Below are 13,190 nucleotides of genomic sequence, written 5' to 3'. Positions count from 1 at the left end.
AAGTGCTGCTCAGACAAAAATATGTTGAGGACTTCTCAGATGTGGAGGCACTAGAGAATCTACAGTGAGTAAGACACTTCAGCAGGGAAAGAAATTCTCAGCACCTGTAAGAGTATTTTCTATTTTGGGATTATTCCTCTTGACAAGAAGTAATTGTCTGCTTCTCTTTGTTCTCACACTTACATTTTACTTGCCCTTCCTATACAAAAATATAATAAAATTGCATTTAATTCCCAATTTACAAAGTTGCTCTGCTGCACTTTCACTGAGACTCACCATCAAACCATTATTTATCATCCATGACATTCCTTCCCTTCCCTTTTTTTTTTTTTTTGCTTAAGGGAAGGGTTGACTAGAAAACAAGAATTCAATTTAATGAGAAACAAAGCTGGATAGCTTAGAAATGCTCTGCAAAACAGGCACCACTCTTACATCCCACACAAACAGACGGTAAATCTTGCAGATAAGGCTCTCACCTGCAGAATGGCAGACCCATGTTGATATCACTATTCTTCCCAATAAACAAAAAAGAACATAAGAACAGCCATACTGACCTAGTTAGTTCACTGTCTCCTCACTGATAAAGATATATATTAGATGTTTTCACCTATAATACAACAAGATGCAGCTCAGGAGCTTCTTAAATATTTACATATGTAGCAGACTGTAATGATTTATTTTTCTTCTAAGAATCAGTCCTGTTCTCTCTGAACCTGTGTGAACACTTCCCATCTAGAGCATCCTGTGGCAAGGGGTTCCAAAGCTTTTACTAAAAAACCCACCCAACTGAGGTGCCCTCTCCAGCTCATTATTTCCCACACAGGGCTAAATATCTCCTCAAGCTGACTATTTGAGATAGATGAGTGTTCCTGAAGACCCAAGCTAAAGGACTCTCATTCTCTTTAGGAAGCATTGTACTTAGTGTAATTACAAACACTTTCCCTAAGACCCAGCATGAGAGAGTAGCTTTGGTCCACTGATTAAAGCACTTCCCAAGGATCTGGGAGAACCTAATAACTGGAATTTTTCCAACAGAATATATATTTTGCTGAACAATTCACATCAAGCTGCTGAGGACAGAGCAATGACCTTGTCCTCATCTTGAGGGAAATTCCACCTTTAAAATCTATTAGAAACTATATACTGTCCCCACAGATGGGTATTAAAAAGACACAGCACAGAGACCAGAAGTTGCACAACATTCCGCTGTTTGAAAACGTGAAAAAACCCCCAAATATTTCTTAATCCTCATGTTCTCAGAATGGAAATTCTCAGAAAGGAATTCACAATACTGTCACAAAAATTCTTTGACACTATTTTCCTTTTTAAATACAAGAGTGTTCAAAATCTAAATACTGATTCTAAATACTGATTTAACAGTGAAACCCAGGAAAATTTGAATTCTAGACTATTACATTATAGACCAAAAGGTGACAAGAGGCAGGTATACTTTCCTCACTACTTGTTCTGACAATGACTCAAGTTTTTCTCTATGAAAAACTCTTCTTGTAGTACAAGCACCAACTTTAGGGGGGGGGGGGAATAAAACTTCTCATAGAGTCACTTCGGTATTAACTAAAAAAAACCCTAAAAATAGTGTAATGAGCTCAACTAACCAAAGAGATGTTTACAAACAGTATTTTGCCTTCACATAAAAACTCACAGAAGTTCAAAATACCCAGTTGCATTCCCAAGTGTTTCAATATACAAATTTCCACTTGAAAAGACATAGCTCATGCTATGAAAAAGGGTCAGAATTTTAGGTGGGGTCACTTCAGGTAACAAGAAAATACCCACATGTACTCAATAACCATCCTTTATTCTTTATGCATTTGAAAACACAAATGCACATACAAACCCACAATTTTTGCAAGTCTAATTTCTATAGTCCTATTATTCCATAAAAATCTCAGCAAGCACAAATAGCATTTAAAATAGCAATACTCAGAGCACAGACAAACAAGTCAGCACCTATTAGAATGACAGGAGCTCAAATTGGTTGGAGCTTTGACAAAATCTGTCTAGACCTTTTCTTAAAAACAAGCACATCTAAAAAGATCAGAACAGCTTTTAAGCTCAAATGCCAGGTTTTGTGAATACACACAACACAACAAATAATTTTTTGTATGGGGAGAATTAAAAGTGAGATCAGAAACAAATAAGACTTGTAAACTACTCTCTTCCTATTGCATCCCTTACTCCCAGGCTTGCTCTCATCAAGCTATTTTTCAGGGCTCCCAAGGCTGCAGAACTGTAACACATCTCTGTTATAACCCTAAGGTAAAGCATTTCACTTGCTTCCTCAGCAGTCTCAGCCTCTGCTGCACTGTAGGTTTCCTGCATGATCTCTTCTATCTTATTCTTGCCCCAGATTGCGCAGCAGGAGTTTATTTCTTCTTCAACATGCCCATGAGAAGGAGCAACTTAGTGCCAGGTGGCTCCATCTGACCCTACATCCGACAAGACAAACAAGGGCTTTCTGTTTGCCCAGCCACAGCCTTTTAAAGAATTCTATAATGTGCAAAGTAATAAAAACAGTCTCTATCCCTAATAATTGTACCACATATCTCTTCTGATTGCAATTCCATTGGAAAATTTCTACAGCAAAATAATTTCACAGGATTAGAGGATGTAGTTCTGAAAGTAAGAGTGTTCTGGAAACTGATGGATTAGTCAGGAGAAGTTCTTGGGTCAGTTGAACAGAAGGACTGAAGTGAGTAGGTACCAAAAGGCAAAATTTCAAAAAGTTGGATAAAAACACTACTATGCAGGTTATCCACATTTTATGATCAGTTAGATGAGATGTTAATTTTTAGTTCTTCTCTATCCTTGGTAAGTTATTTTATAAGCTTTTTAGTACAGGTTATTTTTAGAAACATAAATAGGCAAAATTAAAAGTGAAAAAACCACCAACACCCAAGCAAAATCTTCCATTCAGAATTCTAGTTCAGATGCACAGGACACATGCACAGAAATAGATGAGGTAAATTGTGGCTCCAGTTTATTCAGTATATTGGTATTTCATCCTCTCGAAAAGGACACAGCCAAGGCCCATCTCATCTATTTATGCCACATTTGTTACTACAAGATAGAAACTCACTGGGAATTCTTGTACTTTTGCCTCTAACAGTGAGGAGCTTCTGCAAAGAAAAACTATCCTGAGCCCAGGACAAGCCTTATTTTCTTAGGACTATCATGCATTCCAGGAGAGTAACAGCTACATCCATTACAGGAAAGAACAGCAAACAAACTACTGTGTAACAACAAACATGAGCAATAAACCTGACAGGATGCAAAACTTTTCCTTTAGCAAAAGAGACCAGAATGTATTTCATCCTCTATTTACCCTTTACTGATGACAACACCAGACTAAAATATTACTAGCTGGGAACACAATTTGAGATCAGCTTGAGCAAGTCATCCAACTCCACCTGGCCCAGTTAACATGCTTTTATCCATGCTCTATCCATTTGAGATGTTCTTAAAGAGCATTAGCTTCATTGAACAGTTGTGCCTTATGAAATGGGGTCTCTTTTTCTTCATAGACAAATAGAGATAAGGCGTTTTATTGAAACACTACACGAAGAATGTTCTTACTGTGGCTTCTCTTTAAGGTGATGGAAGATCTCTACAACACAACAGAAAATTTGCATTATATTCATCACTATTCCATAACTGTAATGTTCATCAGTGATCTAATTATCAGTTCTAGCAGTTCCATTCATGATGTTATGCTTTAACACCCAAGAAAAATACAAGACCAAATTTGAATCCCATTTTTGTTCTTCAAAAAGCCCTAAAAGACATGTACAGTGACAGGTCTGAATTACACTTTTTCATCACAGACTTCTGTGTGTTCTTTTTCTCCATTTTTTCCCCTGAAGGATTTTTTTGCTCTATTTTGTTGGAAATAAGTCTCAGTTTTCCTGGAACTGCCAGACACGGAGCAAACAGTAGTTCTACAGAAGAACTCAAACACAGGGAAATCCCAGACCAGCAGTCACAAAGGTGTCTGTAAGACTAAGGGCAGGAACAGTGTCTGCTGTGCCCTGTGTTTCTTGTGCCTGCACTGCAGAGATTTCTGCCCTCCCAGACATTGTCCAGGGAGTCCAGATGAGGATATACAAGCTCTGTCCTCACTGAAGAAGATAAATATGAACAAGAGCAAAAAGGAATTGAACCAGAATCCCTCAAATACTTCTGGGACTTCCTGGCCTAAGCATGAAATAACCTGACAAGTAACAGAGTTGTGTTCCTGATGTTGATATTAATCTTTAAAGTTCTAAACAAAGTGGGCATTTCAGTCCAAGATTCTGATGCAGATTTGAGCTTTTCAGAATAAAATACATGAACAGGATCTTATTATCTGAAATTAAACCAATTCTAAGGGAATTATTAATTACCTGGAGATTGACCTACTCTATACAGGTACCTCTTTTCAGAATGAGGATTGTCCTGCTCTGGCTACAAGGGCTGGCTTAGCTCACTCACCTGGTTACAGTCCCCATTCTTATCTGCACTATTGGCCCTTTATATTACGAATGGACAGTGAATACTAATGAACTTACAATCCTTATTTGCAGATCCAAACTTAATCAATCTTTCTTTTTAAAATATAAATAAAATTAGAAGTACTATTTCTATCTCTATGAACAAGATGTCACCATGGGGGAAATTGCCCAGGAAGATGACTGTTAATGTGATTTGATATGCAATTATGAAAAGACACACAAATATTTTTCCAGTTAATCTGTGCAGTGAGGCTTGAGTATATCTGTAAACTAAAGTCTGGCATATTTTAAAAGGTGAGCTCTTCAGATCCTTGAGGGCTTTTGTTGGTGGGTGGTTGGTGTTTTTTATTGATGATTTGGTTGTTTTGTTTTGGGTTTTTTTCTTGTTTTCGTTTCATTTAGTGTTTGGTGGGGTTGGAGTGGATGTTTAAAATGTGATAAATTGTTTGTACAAATTATTTTGCAAGCTAGATAATAATTGAAGAAATCCATTCCTCTGTGGCAAACCTGTCAACTTCAGAATTATTATAATTTATCACTAGAAGCATTTTAGAAAGAGGGATTTGAATTTCAAATGTCTGATACAGTAACATTTGTGCATCTACTTCTAAAACTTCAGAAGTGAGAAAATTTGGGAACACAAAAGCACAAAGCACTATCTATACTTAAAAAAAAAATCTGATCACATTTGTGCTGCATTCCTAAGAGTAAAACTAACCAGATTCTTTTCAATGTCTATGAACCTTTTACTGAAATACAATCAAGTGTTTTCTTACCAATATGAACACTTTAGTAAATAGAAATAAGGCAAATCTGAGTTTCATCATGAAGACCATAATCTAGGCATGAGTTTCTGTTTCTGGGTCTTAACAGAGCACTGCTAACATTCCATTCAAAAGTAAAACACAAAAACTGCTCTGTAAAAGAAATGAGAGATGAACAATAAGATCAACAAACTAACCAACAGACTGCCTCACCAGAAGATCAAGGAAACCTTCAATAGCTTTGGGGAAAAAAATCTACCAAGTTTTACATCACAAGTTGCATCCCACTCCATGTATGATTGACATAAGGAACATATTTGTCTGAATTAGACAAAGCATTCTAGAAAAAATATGAACTGATGGAAAACTAATTGAAGAGTTGCAATGATCCAACTAAACAACATGGATTCTTACATTTTTCATGTCTATTATCTCTTTTCCCTGATACTAATTACTCAAAAGTGCTCTGGAAATACACAGCAAACATGACTTATGAAAACCAATAGATTCACATCTTTATTGAAACCAGTACTTTCAAATCTAATGGAGAAAAAAGACTTCCAAGAATCTAAGAACTTTCACTGGAATTCGTGGTTTCATTTTGCTAATCATTGAACATCAGAATGTGCCCCTCTAGCAGAACTCAAGGCAGCACATGGAGTAATTTCTGGTATGATTTAAACCTGCCAGAATTAACTGACCAATTTATAGATCAGGATATACTGGACAGCAATGCTGAAACTTCATGTGATATGGTTTCTATTAGGCATAAAAATGCACTAAGCAAATTGCACATAATTGTGAAGACTTGATGTAACCTCAGAAGTTACACTTGCTTTGGAAGAGGATTTAGAGTATTTTCTTACTTTCGATACAGATGGGCAGAAATAGTGAGGCATAGACCTTTCAGCAGCTTATTATTTTACACTATATAAAAATAATCCAGCCAAAAAGTCCCTCAGAGAGCTAAAGACTGCCAAAATGAGAAGCTGGGAAATACCTCAGCACTTAATAACAGAGGTTTTTGTAGTTTAAGACCCTAGAAGAAATTTGAAATTAGCTGTAAATGCAGTTAAATGCATCTGAATCACTCATTACGAGAATGACATAAGATTTCTTCCCTTTCTAATAAGCACTTAACAATTAAAATTCATTATTTTACTTCTTGCTATCAATTACTTGTCATAATTGCAAGCTCCAACAGAAATTTATCATTCAATGCTACCTCAAAGCACTTCAATGAGGAGGGCAAGCAATCTAGAATTCTCTGGTCCATTTTACAGCCCAGGCCTGCTGAGTTCAGCCTTGGGCACAAAGAAGGCTTGTCTGGAAGCATCTGGATAAAGAAAACATTAATGCTTACTGAGTGTAATTACCAATTGTGCACAGTTCAAATGAAACTCATTTTCCCTACACTTTCAAGGTAGGTATTACATCACCAGCACAAACTGTGGTTTTGCTAATTATTCAAAAGAATGTGCCTTTTTGGAACAGCAGAGTGTGCAGTTTTATAACCAGATCTCTCTGATACAAGTAAACATTACCCTGTTTGGGTTTAAGTCTGCAGTGGGTTTGGACACTCACTTTAGGATGTGATAATAAACACACATTACCCTCCAAGCACGTTGTCCAATTTCTGAACTCACGCACTGGGTATAATGAAAAATAATTCTGTGACTTTTGGGACACTTGGCTTAAATCTTCTATTTCACCAAAAGGGAGGCTAAATTGTGTGGAAATAGCATACAGGGACTCTAAAGAGAGTCGTAGATGACAAGTTGTAAAAGCAAGTCTTTTCTAATATCACAGAATATTCTGACTTTGAAGGGCCCCACAAGGATCATCAAAGTCCAGCTCCTGGTCCGGCACAGGACAGCTCCAAGAATCCCACCACATACCTGAGAGTGTTGTCCAAACACTCGAGCTTTTTCAGGTTTGGTGCTGTGACCACTGCCCTGGGGAGCCTGTTCCAGTGCCTGACCACTCACTGGGGGAAAAAAATCTTTTCCTAATATCCAGGCTGAATCTTCCCTGACTCAGCCTCATGCCATTCCCTCGGGTCTCATCACTGGTCACCAGAGATGAGACCACCCCAAGTTGCCTTTTTTGTTCCTGTTTGCTCACAGTAGGACTAGCAAGCAGTCCATCTGCACAAGTAGATGTCACAAAGCATTTAATATGGGCAAAAGTTCACTTAGAATCCATGAACATACTTTGCATAGGAGAAAACAAATAGTTATTCAAATCGTAATTTTTTTCTCAACATTCAGATGATTTAACTTATTTTGGTTTCGACCAGTGATTAGCTAAGATTTTTCTCTAAATCCTTCTTCCACCCATCACAGCTCTTATTAAATTCAAATTTGTGAGGATATTTTCTAGAAATATCTAGTGGAACTTATTAAAATAGATGCAGATAATATTAGAATTCATTGGCAGGCTACCAGGAAGAAAAAAATTATAGCCAGAATGTTATCTCAGCTACTGTGAATATAGCTGGTCTCAAGTCAAATGACCTTCACATATGTCCTCTTCAATCTGAAACACTACATTATTCTGTGTAACAACATCTGCTTGATTTAGACCTGGCCTGGACCTCTGAGCTCAAGTTGACAGGGAAAAGCTATTCCTATCACCTCCAAACCATATTCATAGCTCAGGACACTGTCAAGTCCTCCTGTCAGATCTAATCCTTCAGTGGATTTCAGAAATACAACAGCTTTAAAAATGGATCTCTTGTTTGGGAAGAGATGCTCCATGTGCAAGCTCTATACTGGAGAGTGCCCCACTGCCTCCTGCTTTTCCTCTGCTTCTGTGCCGCATGCTGTGCAATCGTTTCCCTCAGCTTATTTTTCAAGTGGCATCTTGGAGTGGAGTAGATATTCCCTTGAGTGTATTTTCTTTCTTTACCATCACTCCTTTCTATACAAACAACAGATTGCTCTGCTGCTGCCCTTTAAATTTAGAGAATACAAATCCCACACCACAGATGCCTGGTGAAGCGAAGAGGGTTGTTCTTCCACAGACTCTCTGGGAGTCAAGTAACTCCAGTCTTGCTCATTGTCCCTCTTCAGAGGATACAGACCTTGAATTTTCCTCTTCTGATGATGGCTCTCAGTATATGATTTATAGACCATTGTTAGAATGTCAGATCATCCTAAACAGTCCTGAGCTGGTCTGTAAATTTTCCTCTACTATTATTATTAACAGTACAGTGTTAATGTTGCATAATTGTCTAGAAGGATTGAGCTTTCCATGGAATTGTACCAGCTGCTTAGGAAAATGATGATAGACTAATCAAGAGAAAGAATGGTTTCAGTGCATGCACCACAAATTGCACTGTCTAGACTTGGTTTCATTATTCACGTTTTCACAAAAAAATTAAATCTACTATTTAAGAGAAGGAGGAGTATCTTCTAAGCATCATCTAAAATTAAGGTTGCTTGCATCCCTGACAAGAATATGAAGAGGGAAGTGTTGGGAGATTTAGTAAAATTAATTAAATTGTAAGAGGATTTCTAATAAGGTTATAGGCCATAGAGCATCTAAAATTCTCTACCTTCTACTTCTGGTTCAAAATTTTAAAAAAGGGGGGTGTGTGTGTGCAGGAATCTGTATAAGCTGCATCTAAGAGTTTGTTCACAGGGAACTTCCACCACTTTAGAGGAAAATATTAAAATGTTACAGTTAAACTATTCCCACAGTGACATAAAGCAAACTGGCAAAGAAGTTACTTCATAAATGTCAGTATTGTCAGTCCTCCTGGTTCAGGATGTGCACACACAGAGAGCACCCAAAATAAGGACATCCTCGTGGGGCAGCTGAAGCACACCCAGACAGGAGGGAGGGTGGAACAACCTTCCAAAACACACACAAAAAGGCCCACACTTCCAGAATGTAGCTGAATACCTTCCCCCAGCCCATCTGGTGAACTCTGGGTTTTTCTCTTCAGTTTTTGAAGTTATTTCAGGCATAACTTTTCAATCCTGAGTAAACCTATCTCTCTTTCTCCCACAAACCTTCTCAGTGAATTTAATAATATTAAAATAATTAAAATAACAATAATGACAAATATTATAATGGTAATACATGACAGAATTTTAAAAATTAGTCAATCTTTTAAATAATCTTTATTATTTCTACAATTTCTGTTACAAATCAAGGTTAAAGTATATCCTGGATTACAAATGTTTTTGAATTTACACTTCCAAAATCAGTTTGTTAACCATTTCAAGACACCTTGAGGGTTTTTTTCTGTTTGTTTGGTTTTGTTCCTGAATTTACAACTCTACTAAAGGTCACTAATATCCTAAATTTTTTTGTGAAACTAAGAACAAATACCTTCCCCCTCCCCCAGATCTGTTGCATGGAGAGCCATAATGCTTTAAAGATGTAATAAAACAACATATAGAAAATAATCTGATGACTAGCAGTGGAGGAAAGGGGCAGCACTGAAATGAAATTGTCACTATTAAAATACTAAGACATAGATCAGAGAAGTGGAATGTGGTTCAATTACATGGGCCAACAGTTATACATATAAAGGGATCTGCAGGCTCATGAGAAATCGGGTGGAATTAAGTCACTTTGGGATAATTCTGTAACATGCAGTGACATATTTCAACATATCAACAGCCTGATTGAATTTTAAGGGCTCATTAGCTACCAAAAAAAATGAACATTGATATCACGTATATTAACAGAAATAATGAAATCTGAAAAAACCCCAATTTTCTTGCAACTTCTCTGCAGGCTTAAAACAACCTCCATTCACCTCAACATTCCTTAGGGATTCAGGAAAAAACATGTTATATGAGAAATATAACCATCAAATTTCCATTGCTTGACATAGGACTTCTACCACTTTTGCTCAGTAATCCATCCAAAAGCATTTTATACAAACAATGTTCAGTTCAAAGAGGTCATAGAAACAAAAAACCTTCAGCCACAGGAGTGTCTGTTATTAAAGGTAAAACACAAGGTTCTGAGGAAACACTATTAGTGTGTGTGATGGTTTGACCCTGGCTGGACATCAGGTGCCCACCAAAAGCACTCTCGTGCTCCGCTCTGCTCCTCAGCGACACAGAGGAGAGAAAATGTAAGGAAGGCTCCTGAGCTGAGACAAGATAAAGGAGGGTTCACTCACCAATTACTGTCATGAGCAAATCAGACTCGATTTGGAGAAAAATAATTGAATTTATTACCAAAGTCAGAGCAGGATAATGAGAATTAAAAAAGAGAAAATATTAAAAACATCTTCCCGCACCCCTCCCTCCTGCATGGGCTTAACTTTATTCCCAGTTTCGCAGGGAGACAGGGAACAGGGTTACAGTTGGTTCATCACATGTTGTCTCTGCTGCTGCTTCCTCCCCAGAGAGAGAAGTCCTTCTCCTGCTTTAGCCTGGGCTCCTTCTGATAGGAGAGAGTTCTCTATCAGCTTCTCTAACATGAGTCCTTCTCCCTCAGGGAGCAGCTCTTCATGCTCTTTTTAACTCCTTAAACATTTTACCCCAGAGGTACCGCCAAGCATCACTGATGGGCTCGGCCTTGGCCAGCAGCAGGTCCACGTTGGAGCCACTGGCATTGGCTTCTCAGAGAAGTCACCCCTATAGCCCCCCTGCTACCAAAACCTGCCACGTAAAACAATATAGTGTGCTACATATTTTTTCAAACATATACAAAGCAGCGCTTTTAGCTACAGAATCCTCAGAGCCGTGTTAAACTATAACTTAAATGTTGTTCTTTTGGTCTGAACCACACCAGCCCTTCCCACACTGGAACTCCTGGTTATCTTTCCCTCCATCCAAGTCAACTTGCAGTAAAAGTTAATTTGTAGATTAAAATTCAGTGTGACAAATACAGGCCACAGGGAAGAAATCCACAGGAAGTGATGGAATAGTGTAGAGATCCAACTGCCTCTTGAAAATCAGCATTGAGAAGAATTCTCTCAAGCTGCAGAATTTCTCACTGATGTCAGTTTTTCTGCCTCTGCAAAGACCACAGATTACATATTTTCAGAGTGAGATAAAAAGCAGGTATTTTCCTGCTTGTCAAGACACCTTCCAGACAATGCAGCTGTCTCTGTGCAGAAATACAAATGTCTTGCGAAGGAAGAATGACTCAGATCTGCAGATACCATAACCATTATCCATCAAACAAGAAAAGGAAAGCAAACACAGACTTATTCCAGTCTCGAAAAACATGGGGTTTTTTTGCCTGGAATATTCTCCCTTTAATTCTTTTAATTTGTTTCTATCATAAGCTATGTTTTTAGGATGACATTTATATATTTTCAAATATTCAGACATGCACAGTTTAGTTGTAGAGAAAAATGCTAGATTGACTGTTCTGGAGGTGTAACATCTCCAATCACAAAATAATACAAAAAAAAATCATAAGGGTGAATATCCCGATTATCTTGCCAAAGAACATTAAAACTCTTTCAAAATAAGATCCTCAAGCAGTGAAAACAAGCCATATTTCAGTTGTTAATACTATTTAGTCATTAGTTTCTCCTCAAAGACACAAATGTTCAAACATTAATTTGCGCCAAACATAAAAATTCTACTTTCTGAGCTGAAACTCTAAGACCAAAGAAAACATGAGTTGATACTATGAGACCTGACTGGCTTTGTCCATCTTGCACACATACACCCAGAGCTAAACACATTGGCGTCTAATAATCCTATTTGAGTGGTCTTAATTTAATATGGCTTCAAGTGACTTAAATCAGTTTCTCAGAAAAATATTTGCTCACTTCCCTTCCTCCCTACCCCCTGCAGTGTTTTGCACGTGATTTCAGCTTTATGGGGGAAGATGACTATAAAAATTTAACATACATATTGCTGTGCCTGGCAGAACTTCAAGCATCCCCTTGTTACAGTAATACTAGAAATGTCTTGCCCAGATTTCTACCCCTAAAATACCTCATAAACAGTTAATAGAATAAAATAGTAGAGCGATACTGAGTCAACTGTTTCCAGAAGTTTCCACTATATTACTGCCAAAGTATTTCTGCTTTGGTTCCTCAAAAGTACTGCGTAGGCTTCCAGAAACAGCTGTGAATTTGACAGGAAGGAGACCCTCCAGGAAGACTGTTTCAAATCCCAAAAAGAAGGGAGTAAGCTGTTTCATTTTGCAATTATTTTCTTCTAGTTCTACAACTGGTCTCTTCCTGTTCTTCAGAGAATTTTTCCTAATGCCTTTCTTCTCCAGAAGTCAATGGCTTAGTCAATTTTCAATTTCAACGCCCTTTACAACCATTGACTTTTTTGAAAAACAAAAGCTTATTTAAACCTCTGGCTATGATTTCTCAAACTACTAAAACTGTGGTCAGCAGCCTACACCACAAAAATAGCTTTTCTGCTTCCTTACCCTCTAACCACTTGGTGATCACTAGTCTGCCAACGCTGATGTCTTCTTTTGCCTCTCTGTTCTCAGAGAAATGTTGGGTCAGGAAGTTAAAAAACATAAGAATTTTCTTTTTTTATCATCAGTCATTGTATACCTCTGGGATTTAAGGGACATTAGCCATGAGCCATACTTTTGCTACAGAGAAAGAGAGAAGGCAAACATCAGAGATAGATAAAGTGATAGAATAAAAGCCAGTAAAGTGCTTTGATGACAAAGGTTATGCAAGCGTGAAGGAACACTCTTACACTTCTCATCAGTAGGGAGGAAGGGACTTTGAAGCACAATTTAATGGCCAAAAAGAAGTCATGAACTGACCAAAAGTTTCATTTTGGGCATGATGTCCAACAATGACAGAATAAGCAATGCTGCCATGTATCACCCTGCACAATCCTGACATGCATAAAAAAGAAGCTGATAAAACATCAGACCTTTTAAACCATGCAATTTTCATGCCCCAGTCTCAGATAATGTTGAATGTACCCCCTAGAACCCTTCTCTCCAG

Source organism: Pithys albifrons, chromosome 14, assembly GCF_047495875.1.
Source record: "Pithys albifrons albifrons isolate INPA30051 chromosome 14, PitAlb_v1, whole genome shotgun sequence".
Taxonomy (NCBI): Eukaryota; Metazoa; Chordata; class Aves; order Passeriformes; family Thamnophilidae; genus Pithys; species Pithys albifrons.
Note: the sequence above shows the minus strand (reverse complement) of the source record.